Source organism: Cavia porcellus, unplaced genomic scaffold, assembly GCF_034190915.1.
Source record: "Cavia porcellus strain 051 isolate PalLab524CR breed Dunkin Hartley unplaced genomic scaffold, mCavPor4.1 scaffold_20, whole genome shotgun sequence".
NCBI lineage: Eukaryota > Metazoa > Chordata > Mammalia > Rodentia > Caviidae > Cavia > Cavia porcellus.
In genome coordinates this window covers 17156999-17174453 of record NW_026947503.1, presented here as the reverse complement: position 1 = coordinate 17174453, position 17455 = coordinate 17156999, and positions in this window count along the sequence as shown.

Genomic DNA, 17455 nt, shown 5'->3' with positions numbered 1-17455 from the left:
AGTACACCCTTATTGCTGAGGGGTCCTGAATCTGCAATCTTAACATGAAGTGAATGTATCCTCTTGAATTATAACCTTTCAGGGATGTTTTGCAATGAATTTAAAAAAATTTTTAAAATTAGTATAATTGTCTTCCAAAAAACACTATTATTATGGCAATTAAGAAATAAGATGTAGAAACAGAAATGGAAAAAGAATACATACTATAGTAAGACAATAGTGATATTTAAATTTAATGAGTTCTTGAATATTTTTAACCTAATCTGAAAGTTATACATAATTATTGACGGTTGAGGATTTATTGCAGGATTTATTTGCATAGAATTCTCATGTATGTATTAAATAAAAGTAAAACTCAACTCAGGGTTTTAGTCATAGTGTAAGTATCTGTCACCATGAGTGACTCTAAAACTGTAGAATCAATTAGAATGATCTGGAACACTTGTTTACACTCCACACATCACTCTGGGCTCTACTCGTTGGTTTCTGACTCAGTAGGTTGGTAATGGATGACAAGATTTCACTTCTAGCAAAGCTCCTGATGATGCTAATGCTGCAGGTCTAAAGGTCATGTTAGAAATCACTGTTTTAAACATAAACTTCATCTTATCATGGGAGAAAGTCTGTTGCTTATGTGGATACCATGGCTTTAGTGCTCACAAATACATAAATGAATAGTGCTGCTGAAAGCCATCAAAATGCCTGAACAGAGAATTATTACAAAGAATTTTTAATGGGCCACCTTCAAGTAGAAAATCATCTGCATTTCACTTACAAACAGTTCACAAGAGGCTCAGATGCTGCCATTAGAACAAAATACTGTTTCTGCCTTATTAGCAAAATTTATTGCTGCTAGAGTTTTTATTATTATTATGTTTTCAGCATTCTTATGGATTTTGCTACACTTGTTTTTTGCTCTCCATTTAACTTACATTTCACAGTATCTGCTTTTCTCATTCCAGCTGCAGGAGGGGGATTGAGACTTTTTGCAGAAATATTGAACATTAGTATTCTTATTACTGCTTTCTTCCCTTCTTCATATTATAATAACTTTCTGAAAGATTTTCTTTTTGGTAGAAATATTTGAAACTATTGCATTCTTAAATAACACAGTTTCTGGAAATCTGAGGAAATATGAAGTATGTCTATGATTTCTATATTTAAATATATTTCTATTATTAAAATACAAATAACCATGAGCCAGAATGTAAATTGTATTCTCAAGAGAAGAAAAGATATCAAGAATAATTATAAGCTTATAAGAATAGTTGTAAGCTTAGGAAAGAGGCTCAACAGAACTTTTTCCTTTCTACCAAGTGAAGGCACATTGAGAAATATCTCCTACAGACCAGATCCAGAGCCCTCAGTACACCAGATCTACCAATACTTTGATTTTGGATTTCCCAGTCACCATAAGAAATGTAAGAGACAAATTTGCTACTTACAAACTGTCCAGTTGAGAGAGAAAAAAAAAAAAATGGCAGCTTGCTAGGGCGCTGAATGCAGAGTCTCTGCGTAGAAATCAGACCAGATGCTAGAATATGACAATATGGAGAGGGCCAGATGAATTTATAACAATTCTGATTAACCAAGGTGGTAATGGAAGGGAAAAATAAAAGTAGGAAGAGGAAGGAAAAATGCGGGTTGAGAGCTAAAGTCTGACATGCTCACCGAGATCTGTTCTGTGCTATACTAGGCACACCCAGAGGATCTAAGGTCAAGCTGAGACTGCAGCTGCTGATAGCTGGAGTTGGCAAATCCCAGGCCCTTAATGGAAGGATGTGGTGCAGTGAGCAGTGGACCAAGGGGAAGAGCTATATTGGCTCTCGGTGACTGCTGGAAATTGGGACCTGGGGCCCCACAATGCAGCCAGAGCCACCTGGCTGTGCTGGAAGAGACTGTGAGAAGCTCCTGGGCTCAGAAGCCGGGCACTGAGCAGTTTTCTGACTGATCTGCACTGTGCTGGGAATGCAGTGAAGACACACGGCTCAGGGTGCAGAGGACCCAAGAGGAAGATATGCATTGACTCCCTGTGAGTGCTAGAGACTGGGTTCCACAGCTGCTGTCGCTGGTGGGAGGACATCTTGGATTTGGGCAGAGCCAGGTGCCATGGTGGTTGTCAGTGACACAGAAAAGACTGGTAGAGGACATCCTGGAGTAGGCAGAGTCCGGTGCCGCCGTGATGTAGATAGTCATCCCTGGTGCAGAGTGGTCTGGTGGAGGACAGCTTGGAGTTGGGCAGGGCCCAGCACTGTGCTGACATCAGTCAGCTGCCTCAGGTGCAGAGAGACCTGGCAGGGTCAGCTTGGGTCGAGCTACACCTCTGGTTTGGACCCAATAAGCAGATACAAAATTGTCGCGAGTCTGTGACATCCACAAGGTACAGCCTAACTTGTGGACTGACTGGCACAGTAGCTCAAGCCTAGCCTGCACTATCCCTGCATCCCTGTGTGTACCTCAGATAACAGCAAACTGGCAGGGCAGCAAAAACTCCAGTCAGCATGCTTTGGAAAGACCCTAAGCAATATGGAGAGGGCCAGAGACCCCCAGGGCACATCAATCTAAAAAAAAAAAAAAAAAAAAAAACCAAAAAAAAAACAAAAAAAAAAAAAACAGAAACATGACAAGAGATAGATATTAAAAAAAAAAAAAATCTTCAGCTGCCGAACCTGGGAAAATAAGCCCAGGAAGTAAATACAGAAGAGAACCAGTGCAGTAATGACCCAATACTAGATACAGCATCAGCAGATAGAAAGAAATACCTTCATGACCTCATAGATGAATTTAAAACTGTACTTCTGATCCAAGTGAGGCAAGATATGAAAAGATTAATTAAAGAAATGCAAAGCCCCTCCCAAGAGAACACAGATGGAAGAACAAGCAAATCAGAAAAGAAAGAGAAACCTCTGATCAAGAATTTAAACATAACCTAGAATACATGAAACAGATCCAAAGAGATTCCAGGAAACTAAAAACTCCATTGAAACCTGGCAAAATGCCTTGACAGAAACTAAAGTTAGCCTTTTGAAACTTGAAGAGAGATTTATGATATATGATCATGAAAGAGAAGACCTCTTAAAAATAACAAGGAACCAAAAAGAAACAATTCAAAGACTAGAAGACAACAAAAGGATACATAACAAGAATAAAGCACATGAGTGAGGAAGGAGTAACCAAAAATGAAATACAAAGAATATTGACATATATATCAAAGGAAAACTTCCCAAGCATAGAAAAAGAAATGATATCCAGATAAATGAAGCATACAGAACTCCAGCCACCTACAACCAAAACAGATCTACACTTAGACATATAATAATCAAGATTCCAGAAATCCACCAAAAGAACAGATTACTAAAAGCAGCCAGGGAAAAGAAGCAGATTGCCTACAATGGAAAAAATTATCAAAATATCCACAGACTTATCAACACCAACTCTCAAAATTGAGAAGGACCTGGGGGGAAATAGTCCAAGCCCTGAAAGAAAATAATTTGCAACCAAGACTGATGTACCCAGAAAAGCTCTCTCTCAAAATTAATGGAGAAATAAGATGTTTCCAAGACAAGGAGGAACTGTGGGAGTTCAGGGCCACCAACCCAACCCTACGAAGAATGCTGAAGAACTTTTCAGAGAGAGAGAGAGAGAGAGGAAGGGATACCAGGATTCCAGCAACAGTGACAGAGAGGCCTCAATGAATGGGGCAGACAGTGGAATGAGGGAGTAAGGTGGAAAAATTACAGCAGTAAAGTAGAGTAGCAGACCAGAGGCAGAGATGGTAAGCTATAATCTTTAGTATAGATAGTCTTAATACACTAAAAAAAGGCAGAGTAGATTAGGAGGCTGGCTCTCTTGAGATGATTTGGATAGGAAATACACTCACCTTGAAGGAGGGTTAATAAATTGAAAGTGAAGGATGAGAAAGCAAAGCTATATATGACAGGAAACCAGAGAGAAATAGGGAAAACTCATCCAGCAGCTGCAGATAGATTGGAAAGCTATGACACTTTTGGGCAGTGTAGAACTACACAGCTGGAAGGAAGGAAAACCCTATGACTTTAGTAAGTAAAGGAGTACAGCTCAAGATCAAGCTCAGGGATAGAAAGTTTCAGCAACACTCAGACAATGGGCTGGCCCCCTAATCTAAAAACAAAAGGGGCTAGCGAGACCCAAAACATACAAAGCATTCTGAAAAGGGGAAAGCTGAAAAATAGCCTAAAAAAGGAAGGCAGAGATTATTGTTAGCAGTGTATCAGGATTTAAAAGTCACAGTAGTCTTATCACTCTGTTTAGTTTGACTTCATTTTGTTCTGGTCTGTCCACGCATATCAGATTTGAGGGCACAGACATCTAACCCAAAAAATAGCAGGTTATTCCATGGTAACTATCCTTAATTTCCTATTAACTTAAACTGAGACCCTGTATTACTTACATTGTCTTACTATGATTGATCTTATTTGAATCTGGTTTGTTGGATTGCATTTTGCCTTGGCTGATTTTATTCAAATTTGGTATGCTTGATAGTATCAAGTCTAAAAGTAGAGGCAACTACTCTGAAGATTACAAGATGTAAAAGATATCCATATCGATTTTGATTATTAACTGCTCTCACATCCTACAATGTTTTCAAAGTTGTGTTTTTACGAAAATAGCTATGTAATACTATGCTTAACTATATTAAGCCTGATGATGTTGGCAAGTCTATTGAAAATAACAAGAGAAAGCATAGTAATTATGGTAGATCACCTAATATTGTGGTTTTATGTGTCTTTTTCAATGCATATTTTTCTAGGAATTTGTTTTGTTGTGTTGTTATGATCTGTTTCTCCCTATGATACAGAGAGGATAGATGTACATGTAGAAATTCACACATGGCAAGAATTTTTTAAACTATTTTTGGTATAGATTATATAATGCAAGATGTAATGAACAGATACTCTGAAGAAGACACACTAAGAAACCCTATGCTAACTCTATAACATTATGATATAAAATCTAGCAATACTATTATTCACTATTCAGAGTGATATTAGTCTAGTCTCTTAACTTCAATTTCAGCATACTTAAAGATAAGGACAGCTACTATGAAGAGAATGAGAGACATTATGGTAGTTATTACTGACCTTCCAAATGCCAGGTATTGAAGACCTAAAAACTTTCATCATCTTGTAGTGATTTGATCAGTTCTATAATATGCAGTATATATTCAATGTGTGTGAAGATGGGGACAAATATTTGGAAGAAAACTAGAGACAATGAAATAGACAGTGATGATCTCCAGTGGGCTTGCTTTGAAATCTGTATTTCTTTATGACCTATTTTGTTTTGTTTTGATATGTTTAATCTTACCCTCTTTAATATAAAAAACAAGTGTGTAGAACTGATAACCATATTACTAAGTTTTTGGTGGATTATTGAGCAGAACTGTTGGCAGTGTCACTATTTGAATGTCGCTTTGTATGCTTTAATTTTGTAACCTGAACAACTATTTCTAAGATGGCAATATGTAACTTATCAACTAGTGATTTCTTAGTGTTTATTTTTCTGTAATTCTGTATTACTTCTTTCCCTTTTTTCTCCATTTCTATGCTTCTTTCATTTAAATAATAATAATAATAATAATAATAATAATAATAAGAATAAGAATAAGAATAAGAATAGTTACAAGCTTAATACTATTCAAAAAGACCACTAAATTCTAACTATTAACAATGTCTGGAAGCTGAAGAAGATGTATAAATTAAGAATGTCATTTGGCACAAATTTTCTGTACATCTTTTCTATGCTCATAAACTCTGCAACAGATTTGATTAATTTAATACCTTATTTCTCTGAAAGAGCATTTTAAGTAACTACAACTCCCTTATTAGGCGTAGCATGCAAAAGACAACCAATTCATCATCCTAGAATAGATTTCTTCTGTGATTGGCAGACCTGCCAGTTCTGTGTCAGGTACTATGTGAAATTCTTTATAAATATGACTTCAATTATTTATTACAATAAACTTTTGTAGTATGTACAGTTATTACCTTGAAACTGCTTTATATTCTATAAAAATAAAATTGGCATTATTAGTTATTTACTGACAGAGGAGAGGAAAGAGGCATGTAGATGCTATATTTTTGTTCCCTCTATTAATCCAGTTTTTTTTTTTTATTGTAAGGGGTGTGATCCTGGAGAATTTTTTATAGTCACAAAATTGGATGCCAAGGCTGTATTGAAATAGCAAAGCATCACATAAGTAGCTTACAGAAAAAGTTAAAAATCAGTGAGTTGAATTCGGTATGGACTTTACGTCTTCTGCTTTTGAAGACAATATTTGTTTTCCCTGAGTGTTTCATCTAACATATTCTGAGAATTTTTTTATTCATCACATGTAAGTACTAATTATTTGTCTCATAATAAATTTTATCTTTAAATTGTCTATGAACATAAGGCTTTTCAGAGTTGAAACTGACTCACATTGGTGGTTTGTTATTACTCAGACAAACCAAGATTGAAGGGCAGAAAAGGTAGAAGCTTCTAAATTATAAGTGAGCCTGAATCCACTGATTCAAAACATGATCTCCAAGCAAATTCTGCACAGCTATGGCTGTTTTTCTTTTTCCACTTCATCAGTCCACAGGCCAGGATGACAGCATCAGCCATGAAAAGCTGAAAGCTTAACATTAAAGTGACAAACAAGACTGAAAGGACAGGATGGGAAGGTTTGTGAAGAAAGGGCTGATTTTTTTCTAGTGAGGGGTTGTGGTGGGTAGAATAGCCCCCAAGATGGTTTCTCCCTGATTACTCAACCAGATGTTAATCTAGGTACTGTTGTGCAGGGATTTCCCAGATGGAATTAAAGTTATACGTTCTACATAGGTAGATTTTCCAACAGCAACATTCACATGATCCTGAAAAGTAAAGAACTATATTTAACTGAAGGATACATATACATATATATATATATATATATATATATATATATATATATATATTAGTATTAGTCACTTCCCTCCCTATCTGTGGAAAAGACAGGATTTAAAGCTGGAGAGTTTTATTTGGGGTTATAGTTTCAGGAAGTTCAGTTCATAGTACTGATTATAAGGAAAAAGCGAAGGAGCAAAGGGAATGGCAGAAGATTTCTATTAAACCCATAGCAGTCAGGAAGGAGAGAGAGAAGGAGACAGACAGAGATAGAGACAGAGAGACAGAGATAGAGAGACATAAAGACAGAGAAAGACACACACCCACACATACACACAGAGACAGAGACAGAGACCAGAGATAAGAACGTATCCTTGCTTGTCATGCTCTCAGTAGCTCACCTTCTTTGACAAGGCCCCACCTCCTAATAGCATATTTAGCTATGAGCGTCTCTTCAATTGGATTAATCTACTTGAGAACATAGTGACCCATGTACCAATCATATTTCAAACACCCAGTTCTAAACGTGCAAGACTTTGGGGGAACATTTAGATTTAAACTATGTTATGGATTAGAAACTGGCGGTCAACTTAATTCAAGCAGAATTAAATCACCATGTGCTGAGCATAGATGTTCTACTTGAGGAAAGTTGCCAGCATAAATAAGAGATATGGAGAAGGAGAAGTGAGGCATTGTGGGTTCTCCTACGTGTTGCTTTTTAAGGCTGTTGGTTCTCCTGGAGAAACTCTGGTCCTGACATCAAGCATTGCTTCCTGGCTCCGGAGGGAAAGACGTGTGCTGCTAAATCTCCAACATGAATTTGTCATGCTGGCTTCCTGGCATGTACTCAACTGTGCTTATTGTTGGAGAAGCTCAGCCTTCCATGTTGCTGAGGATGGCTGTGGTGCTTTTCAGGACAGCCTTGGTCTTTGTTTTGATGTGACTTCTCGGCTCAAGCATAGAACCCTCAACTTACCAGCACAGCTCCTTCACCCTGCTGGCATAGACTTTCTAGCTTCCACCGCTGATCTTTGGTCCTCCCAGCACAGATCCATAAAATTGACTGGTACGAGTCCTTTTCATGGGCGCTAGATCTCCAGTTGGACTCCTGGGAGGCACTGTCATGGGATGTACGTTTTCATCTGGACTCACATAGACACTGCTGTGGGACTGAGGCCCTTGGCTAAGTACGTATTCTATGTCTTCAGTGTTGTGTACAGATTTCCTGCATTTTCTTGTGTTAACTCTGGGTGACCATCTTAAATAATATAAACTCCATGTCCTGATTGTAATTGTTCTTCTCACAACTCCTGACTACAACAAACCATAACCAAAAGTCTATCTATCATGCAGTGGAAGAAGAAGAGGTCACAGATATGAGTAAGTGATGAGGTACATCTAGAAACAGAGGATGTCTCCCACCTCTCAGCTAGCAAAAAGGCAGAAATCTTGATTCTGTAGTTCTGAAAAACTGAATTCAGCTAACTATTTGAATAAGAGCCAGCTATTTTCAACTTCATTTGGCCATATGCAAGTGAGAGCAGAGAGAACAGCTGAGCTAAACTGAACTTCTGACCAACAGAATTGTAAAAGACAAACTTGGATTTCCTTAATTTCCCTGGCTGTAGCAATTGTGTCTTGCAGCATAAAAATATGGCACAGAAGAACTGTATGTGACAGTATTGGGAGATGCATGTTATGAGAAAGCAGCTCTCATGAAATTCTTCACCATATTTTATCACAGTCATTCAGGGCAATATTCACATTTTGTGCATCCTTGAAACTTGGATGTCTTAGTAATATAACAGCTTTATCAGTGAGCACCAAGAGAGAATTTAACTTTTATAAATCATTGCTTTCCACTTGTATTAACAATCTAAATATCATACCTTACTTGCTCTTTAATTTAATTTTATTGCTAGGCTCATTTTACAGACCAGAGAAATAAGGCACAGGAAGTTAATTGTCTGCTGAGTTCACATATCTGGTAAGTATCTCAGCTGTAGTCTGTGTGGTCAGATACCTCACAATTCAAGCATCTTACAGCAAATTCCACCTTGCCCAATTTCTCATTATCTCATGACAACATCATCCTTTCTCTCATCAGCAGATTGTGTTTCTTGTTTCCATCTTGGCAGAATGGAGGCTCAGAGTCAGAAATCAAGCAAAGTTATGGAAAAATTATATTACATTCTATTCCTCATTTTAAAATGTGGACTTACACCTTTTCATTTTTGTTCTTTACAAATGAAATTCAGGTATTAATTGATACAAATTGTTCTACATACTAAAAAAAATTCTTTTTGAAGAAAGATATGTGCAAACCGATGTCTCTGAGGCTTAAATACAAACTTACAAATTCCATGGATAATTCAGTAACCCGGGTAATGATGTGACCTTAAGGTTCTGGCTATGTGATCTAGTTTTCCAAACACTTCTTTCACGCCAGTGAAAGTCACTTCTTTCATGTCGTTTCAGTCAATGTCTCTTTCACTCATGCCAGTGTGATTTGCTTTCCATTGCTTTCTATCAATTTACCCTTGGCCACAGTGTTAGTATGAAATTTTATTTCTTCAGTGTTACATCTCTCTTTGGACTCTATAGAATAACCTTAAATTGATATTCTCTCCTCCAAGGTTCCATTTATATATTTAAAGCCATTATTTTTTATTGTAGTAAAATGTGCATGATATAAAATCTGCAATGTTTATACTTTTAAAGTGTGCACCTCTGTGCACTTAGTATATCCATGTTGTTGTATACCTTCACACCGTGCATCTCCACAATGTGTCCGTCTTCCCAAATGGAAACCCAAGAGGCACTGGGCAGCCACTTGCCATTTGCTCTCCCCTCCTGTTCCTTGCACTTATTGTTCCATTTTCCACGGTTATCAGTTCCATTCTTTCATTACATCATAGCATTAACCCTATTGTGATAGCTGGTTTCCTTTGACATAATGCTGCCTTCCAGGCTCATTCATTTTACAGTATGTCAGCAAGACATTTTTCTTTAAGGGTGAATAATACATCTCCTTATATGTACCCATCACATTTGATTTATATTTTGTTTGTTTTTACTTTTGCTTATTGTAAATAAAGCTACTTTGTACATCCATGTATGGTATAGTAATATGGAGTTTTCCAAATTAATTATGTCATTTTACATTTCTTTTCTTTTTAAACTTTGTTTCTTTGTGTCTTCTAAACTTTGTTTCCTCTTTCCCACTGGGCTAGACATTGACATTTAAAAGAGTAACTCTATGACTGTTTCAAAATTACTGGTACATAGAATCCATGTAACATTTGTTGAATAAACAAGGAAATAAATGACTCTGTGCCTGAAATCTAACTTTTTGGTCACATTTTTTTCTTCTTAAAATGTGTGCACATTTTCTGAACCATAATACTGAACATTTGTTATTCTGAGACTGTTTATATCTGTGCGCACCAAACATGCTTAATAATAGTTCCTGCTTTGTTTTTCTACTTCACATAGTATTCTTTTATTTATGTTTCTAATTTTAAAGATCATCCAGTTTGGTTCAGAAGAGAAGACTGGTTTGCACAATTTTGTTTCAATTACCATTTTGACTTTTGTTTAATTGCTTTTTAAAATTCAAGAAAGTTTTCAGTACGTCTTTAGTTATTGTTTTATCCAATTATGCTGTTTTACTTTAGGGTGATTCTTACAAATACGAGATTCAGAGTATTGTCTCTTACCAGTAAATGAATTCTTCTCTTTATCTTTCTATTCAATACAGTACACTCTGATTCCTTTTCAGTGGAAAAAACTTTTTGAGAGTTTGACATCTGTATCTTTGGTAGCTAATGAATATCCAAAGATCAATGATTAATTATGAAATGTTTTCTAAATGTTTTTCTAAAGTCTCCAAGGTTGACTTTTTAAAAACTCATGGTATTCTGAGAATTAGACATAACAACCAATAACTTAGCAAATAATGACACTATCAATTTCTTTTGTACTCTACATTTTAATCAAACACAACAGCCAATGGAGGACAATGCCTTAGAAGGAATCCCAAGTGACATGTGCATTCCCAGCCCTATAGCATCCTCAGAAAGGGTCCCAGGAATCCTGGACCCACACTGCTGTGCATTGGTGGACACAACATAAGCAGAAGTTATTTGAAATGTTTAACTTTTCTTTGAAGTTTGGGTTGTGACACCTACTATAAAATTGAATATTACACAAGTTGACCTCACTATACCTAAGTTTTTCATATATGAACTGGCAAGAGTATTTCTCATCTCATTTGTCTAGTATGATAAATCAAATATACAATAGAAGATACATAAATTGATTGGCTGTTGTATGTAATAAGCTGTATGTAATAACTAGCTATAAATTACTGATAACAAAATTAAACACTTTGCTCATGATTGAAGGATTATTTTTATTTTGCCAATTTATCCTTGTTAACTTTTATGTTGTTTGTGGGATATTTCTGAAGGATCAAGCTATGTCTGCTTTCTTCTTTAAAACTCTAAGTAGCTGGATCTTCATCCTTTGCCCCTGGCTTTTTCAGTTTGACTTTAGGGAACAGATTGGGCGTCTTATTTCCCAAACTCTCTACCCTAGTTTATTCATGTTGTTTCTCTAAAGCAAAGTATGCTTGATCCTTTTTTCCTCTGTATCCTATATAGAACCCTCAGTATACCTCTCTCTCTCTCTCTCTCTCTCTCTCTCTCTCTCTCTCTCTCTCTCTCTAACATGTATATTAGGATCTACCCACTTTCCCTGTCCTGACCAAAGGTGCTGTGAATTTTAGCACTCATGCTGTGGTCCAGGAGGAAAACATCAAAAGAAATGAGGAGATTTTATATTGATATCACTGTGCTATCAAAATTTAACTTGTGATGTGCAAAGAAAAATACTCTACTAGAGACTCCCTTGACATGGCGACACCAAAGAAGACTGAAGAGCCCTGATCTGCGGTTGTTCACAGACCACAATTAAAGATATTAACTCCTGATTTTCTGTGCTCTCCTTCCATTTCTTTGCCCCTTTTTCCTTCTTTCCTACTTCGCATTATCTCTACTTACTCTTCATTTACTAATCATCCCTTTATATTAATATAAATATAATATTTATATTATATTATAAATAATATAAAATATTATTTATATTTTAATAACAGATATTATCTCAATCACTTGATTTCACCTTGTGTTCTTATTATATACTGATATTAAAAGTTTGAAAGCTCATGACTGTACTATCTTAATTAATGGCACAAAAAGGCTGCATTTAATAGCTAAACTTTTTCATTACATTTATTTATTTGAATAAAAATTTCTTTAAATTTAGGTAAGAAATGTGACAGTAGTTGTTCAAAGCTAGCATTTCTCTCTATATATATAATATATATTATATATAATGTATATATATAATGTATATATATACAATATATATATGTAATGTACATATAATGTATATATATATTGTATATATTATATATATATATATATATATATATATATATATATATATGTATAATTTTTGGTGGAATAGGATATTACACAAGTAGAGAAAATAACCATTGCCAAAGGAAACTAATGAGTCTTTTAATATTTATAAGGCGATCATTAAATCATTAACTCTAATTTGAACAATAATGCTACAGGCAGACTTGCCATTATATTCATTTTCATGCACCAGCTTGATCTCTGGAGAAAACACCAAACCAGCCAACTCCCTTCTCAAGGGAACATGATGAACAAAGCACTTACCTAACAGTGCTGCAGCATGATCTGAATTGACGATACTGTGGGAAGACAGTGTTGCTTTTATATGTCACCACTGTTTGCTTAATACCCAGGACACAAAAAAAGAGAATTAGAGAAATATACACTACACACTATAACACATTTGTTGGAAATCCCTATCTCAGAAAATGGTTCAATTAATAAAGGAAAGTGAAGCTTTGATGATATAAAGCAACCCATTTTAGGAATGCATGACAGAAATGTTAAAATAACTTGAAGTGTTATTTACTTATTGGTAGATTGAAATTATGTATTACAATAATAGCTGTTGCATGTAGCATCATTATTTTAAATTACTGGTGATATAAACACATTTTTATGAGCACATACAAAAGTAAATTCCCTGTACCAGGGGTTATTAAATGTAGTGCTCTTCTATAGTTAATGTATTTTTGGAAAGCAATTTGCATATTTATTTAAAGTAATATTTCTTTTTTGTGATTTCTGATTGTAAAGTCTTTCTTGGCCTGTTATTTTGATAAGAATATTGTGTATCTTAGATACAAGTATAGAGCTCTTAGGTCATATTATTCATTGCTAGTATCAAAATGATGCTTTCTAGCTTGTACTGTGAAAATTATATGATTTTACATATCTAAAGGGGCTTAACGATGCTGGAAACATAGAAGTTATCTAATATTGCCATTATTGTCATTATGCCTATTACCAGAAATAGATTCTGTAGTAAAGTTTATCTATCTCATACCTCTACTTTTGAGTTTTTTTTAAAAGGAAGATGCATTTCATTCAAAGGAACATTAAGGTGGAGATCGTATTTCATAGACCATGTTGAAAGTGCTCAGTTTAACTCAGTATGGGAGACATCTATAAAAATGTTAACTTTGACCATTGTGTTTTTAAAAGAAAGCCCAAGCTCTAATAGACAGATCTAGACAACACAAGATTTTCCTCTTCAAGTTTTGTTGGTGTGCACTGTTAATTAAAACAGCAGAGTGTGAGAACAGCCATTCTGCCAAGACTTACTTCTTTCTCACATCTGATCTCTCTTTCCCTCCGCCTGTGTTCTGTCTGACTCACTCACAGCCCCAGTGCTGTATTACTGCCTTTGCTGTTCTGAGTTCTTCTCTCTAAGCTGCAATAAGATTCTGGAAATTAACTTATGTTCATGCTTTCTAAATTAAATTGAGTTTCCCTGCAACTCAGCAGTTATAATTTTAACAACAAAATGGCAGAACATATTTTTTCTCTATCATCCTGTTCCCTTCAGGGTCTACGAAAGTACTAAGCAATAAGAGAAAAGCCAGAGAGATATTCACAACAATATTAATTTGGGTCGTATGAACATCGTATTGTGTGAGAATTACAATAATGGTGATAATGTCTATAAATTATTGATCATTTGCCAGGCATTTTAAAATATATTACACATATTATCTTGTTGATTATCATAATAACACTTAGTAAATAGATTATTATCTGTCTTACAGATGGTATAATTTAGTTCAGAGAATTTAAATCACTTGCCCAAAGTCATATGACCAGAAAAAGGCGAAGTTGGCATTTAAAGCACGTTTTAATTTCAAATTTGATTTTCTCTGTCTCTGTTGTATTGCACACGTACTTGAAGTTTTTTGTCCCGGAGAATGTCTTCAGTTTCATAACTTTAATTGTATTCCCAATCACATACTTGGCTGTTGATCTAAATGTTCTTTTATTTTGAAATTTGAAAGAGTAGGTTGCAGTGCTTGCTCCTCCTAAAGCATCCACACTCTGAGAGAGGGTGTGGACGGAACCATTGGGGTTCTGTCTGCAGTTATACTTTTTTTTTTTTTTTTTTTTCACTATAATACTTACACTCCTTTCCTCGCTGTTAGAACTCGTTTCTCACCACCTTCCTTTGCTCATTTACCACTCTGGAAAATAAAGGGTTTATGTACATTTACATTCCTCTTGAATAATTTGTTATTTAATGGTTTAGGACCAAATTATTTGACTTGTAAGAGAGATAAATTCATCTAAAAGCTAGACAGAGCATTAACTGAGAAGACATGTGTTCAGTTTTACAAAGCTTAACTTACATGTTTGGCTTTCAATTCTCAAATTTCATTCCTCTCTGCTTTTCCTTACTTATTCAAATTCCAATTTTCCTAATATTATTCCAGCCAGAAATTCTTATTTTGTTTTTATTTTACAGTGCTTTATATATTTGATCACTTAAAATTTGATTCTAATCTCCTAGCTTATACTCCATGAAGCACGCTAAATTTTCAGGCAGTTTGACTGCCACTTGACAGACACCATGAACTCGTGACATTTTCAGCACTGATGACACCATGGACTGGGTAGAGTGTAAGCAAGAACAAAACAGGAGGCCAAGCCTCTCTTTGTTTGCCTGACAACACCAAGACTGCTTCAACAGCAGAGTTCGCATTAGGTGCCTGGGTCCTAGTTCTGTGAAAAAAAAGAGACACCAGTCCAAGGAAAATAATATTTATTTAAAGTGTTCATCTGTTAGCCATAAGTATTTATATGATCTGAAGATAAACCAGAGTATTAGCCATAAGTATTGAGAGCTTATTTTTTAGGACATGTATTAAAAATAGTTAAGGATTTAATTCTTAATTACTTTTGATAAAATATTTACTTTGAAATATTTATATCAACTTTAAGCGCACATAAGAAATAAGTTTTGTACACATCAACTGTAGTTAGTAAAAAAATTCACACTGAGTATTAATACTGACAAATACTTCATATTTATCTATTTACTATTTTTAAAGAAAATTGAATGTAAGATCAACATTCGATTAGATTTTTAATATAAATATTTTAATGTATATTTCTGAAGGAAAAGTTGAGAGATTAAACAAGAGTAGACTTTGGTTTTCTGACTTAAGCAGAAAATAAAATATTAAGTATAACACATACATAGATCAAGTCTAGAGAAGCTAAAGCCCAGAGTTTACAAGTGGTGGTGAAGGACTTTGAATTTACCTTGATTTCAAAAACCAGGCTCGTGGTAGCACTGTTCTCTTCTTACTCTAATTTAAATATTTGGAACTACCCAAAAGCACTTAGTAACCTTTGAATCTCTTATACTTCATTCACAAAAGCAATTTAATGAACAACAGCAACAATAATAAAAACAATAAACACTGATTACAGTACATGTTGAATTCATAAATTGATTTCATCGGCAAAGTCAAATTAATTTCAATTTCCAGTAATGACACCTGAAACAATGTTAGAGACTGTGGTTTGCCTCTCGATGTATTCTTTCACCAAACTCATCAGTGTGGTTAAAATATCACCACAAATATTTGAGGCTGAAAGGGCACTGATATCACAGCGAACAGGCCTCTAATTTTACAGGAGAGGAAATTGAAGCCCACCAAGGTTAAACGACTTGCCTAAATGACTTGCAATGTACAGTAGCAAGAAAAATTACTATTGCAAATATGTAATATTTCAAGTTTATGATGGTTTTTGTGGACTTGTATGGGAACATAACTGTTCTTTACTTCAGTGCTTTCAAAGGAGAGTATATGATAAGAAATTTGAAAAAAAAAGCATTACAATCTCATCCCAAAGTATAAATAACGCAACCTAGAAGGACACAAGGCAGGATTACAATTATATGTAGAAAGCAAACAGGGAGATTTGGAAATGAGATTCATTCTTCAAGAGTTTTCTTTGTAGACAGAAAGGAAATCATGATTGCAAAATATGACTTACGTGTCAAAGATGGTGTTAAGTACATTGTTCTTTTCACTGACTGAAAAATTCAACTATTTAAAAAAAGCAAAAGAAAAAATCCCTTATCTTGATATTGCACGTGGAAGATCACTACAAAAATACACTCGTCAGACATAGAGTTTTAATGAACATTCTAGAGCTTTTAGGAAAAGGAGAGAATTTAAAGCCAGTTTATTTACTTATTTTAGACTTTAAGGCACAGTGAGTGCTTACAACTGTTAATGTCAATGGAGGGATAAAGAAGGAGAAACTTCTCTCCACCTTTCTTCAAACTAGCTGAGGTCTGGACGCATCCAGCCATAATTGCTATGTAACAAATATTAAAATTGTTTTTCAGAAAAGGCCTACAGAATCCACTCAAGAACAGTTTGAAACCAGCTTTTCCAGTATTGACCTTTTCAGAAGTCAGCTTACCTTTCAGTTGATCACCTCATGAAGCTACAAACTCAGAATTGCCCAGGCAGAACATACCTGCCCAAGAAAAGAAACACTGGATCTGTGAAGAGGGATAGTTCCTAATTATACCTGCGCAAAATATCTTAAAATACTTTCCCTTCTAGCCATTCAATCACTAAGCAGTTTCTTCCAACTACCTTCCTGGAAATTCCTGGCTACCAGCCCTGTAGTGGAGGCTGATTTAAGGTATTTCTCTTGACTTTTTTTTTTTTTCCAGAAACCTCATAACAAACTTCCTTTTTGTGCAAACAAAACAAAACAAATTAAAACAACAACAACCGACAATGTGCTACAATGTTGTCTTCTGTGTTCATTGGGCAGTGAACCTTGGTGGGCATCTGTTTTTGAATTTTCTCCCTGAAACAAACAGCAGATATAAGTGTGCACGCGTGTATGTGTGTGTGTGTGTGTGTGTGTGTGTGTGTGTATACACTCATGACAAATATCCAGAAAAATATCCAGAAAACTATATAAATCGTGAGTATGTGATTTTTAAACACAAGTTTAAAAACCAATTTGCCTAAACAAGTACAGAAGGGTGTGGAGAGACTGCTAAAGGAGAAGTGACCAGGAAAAAACTCATCCAATAA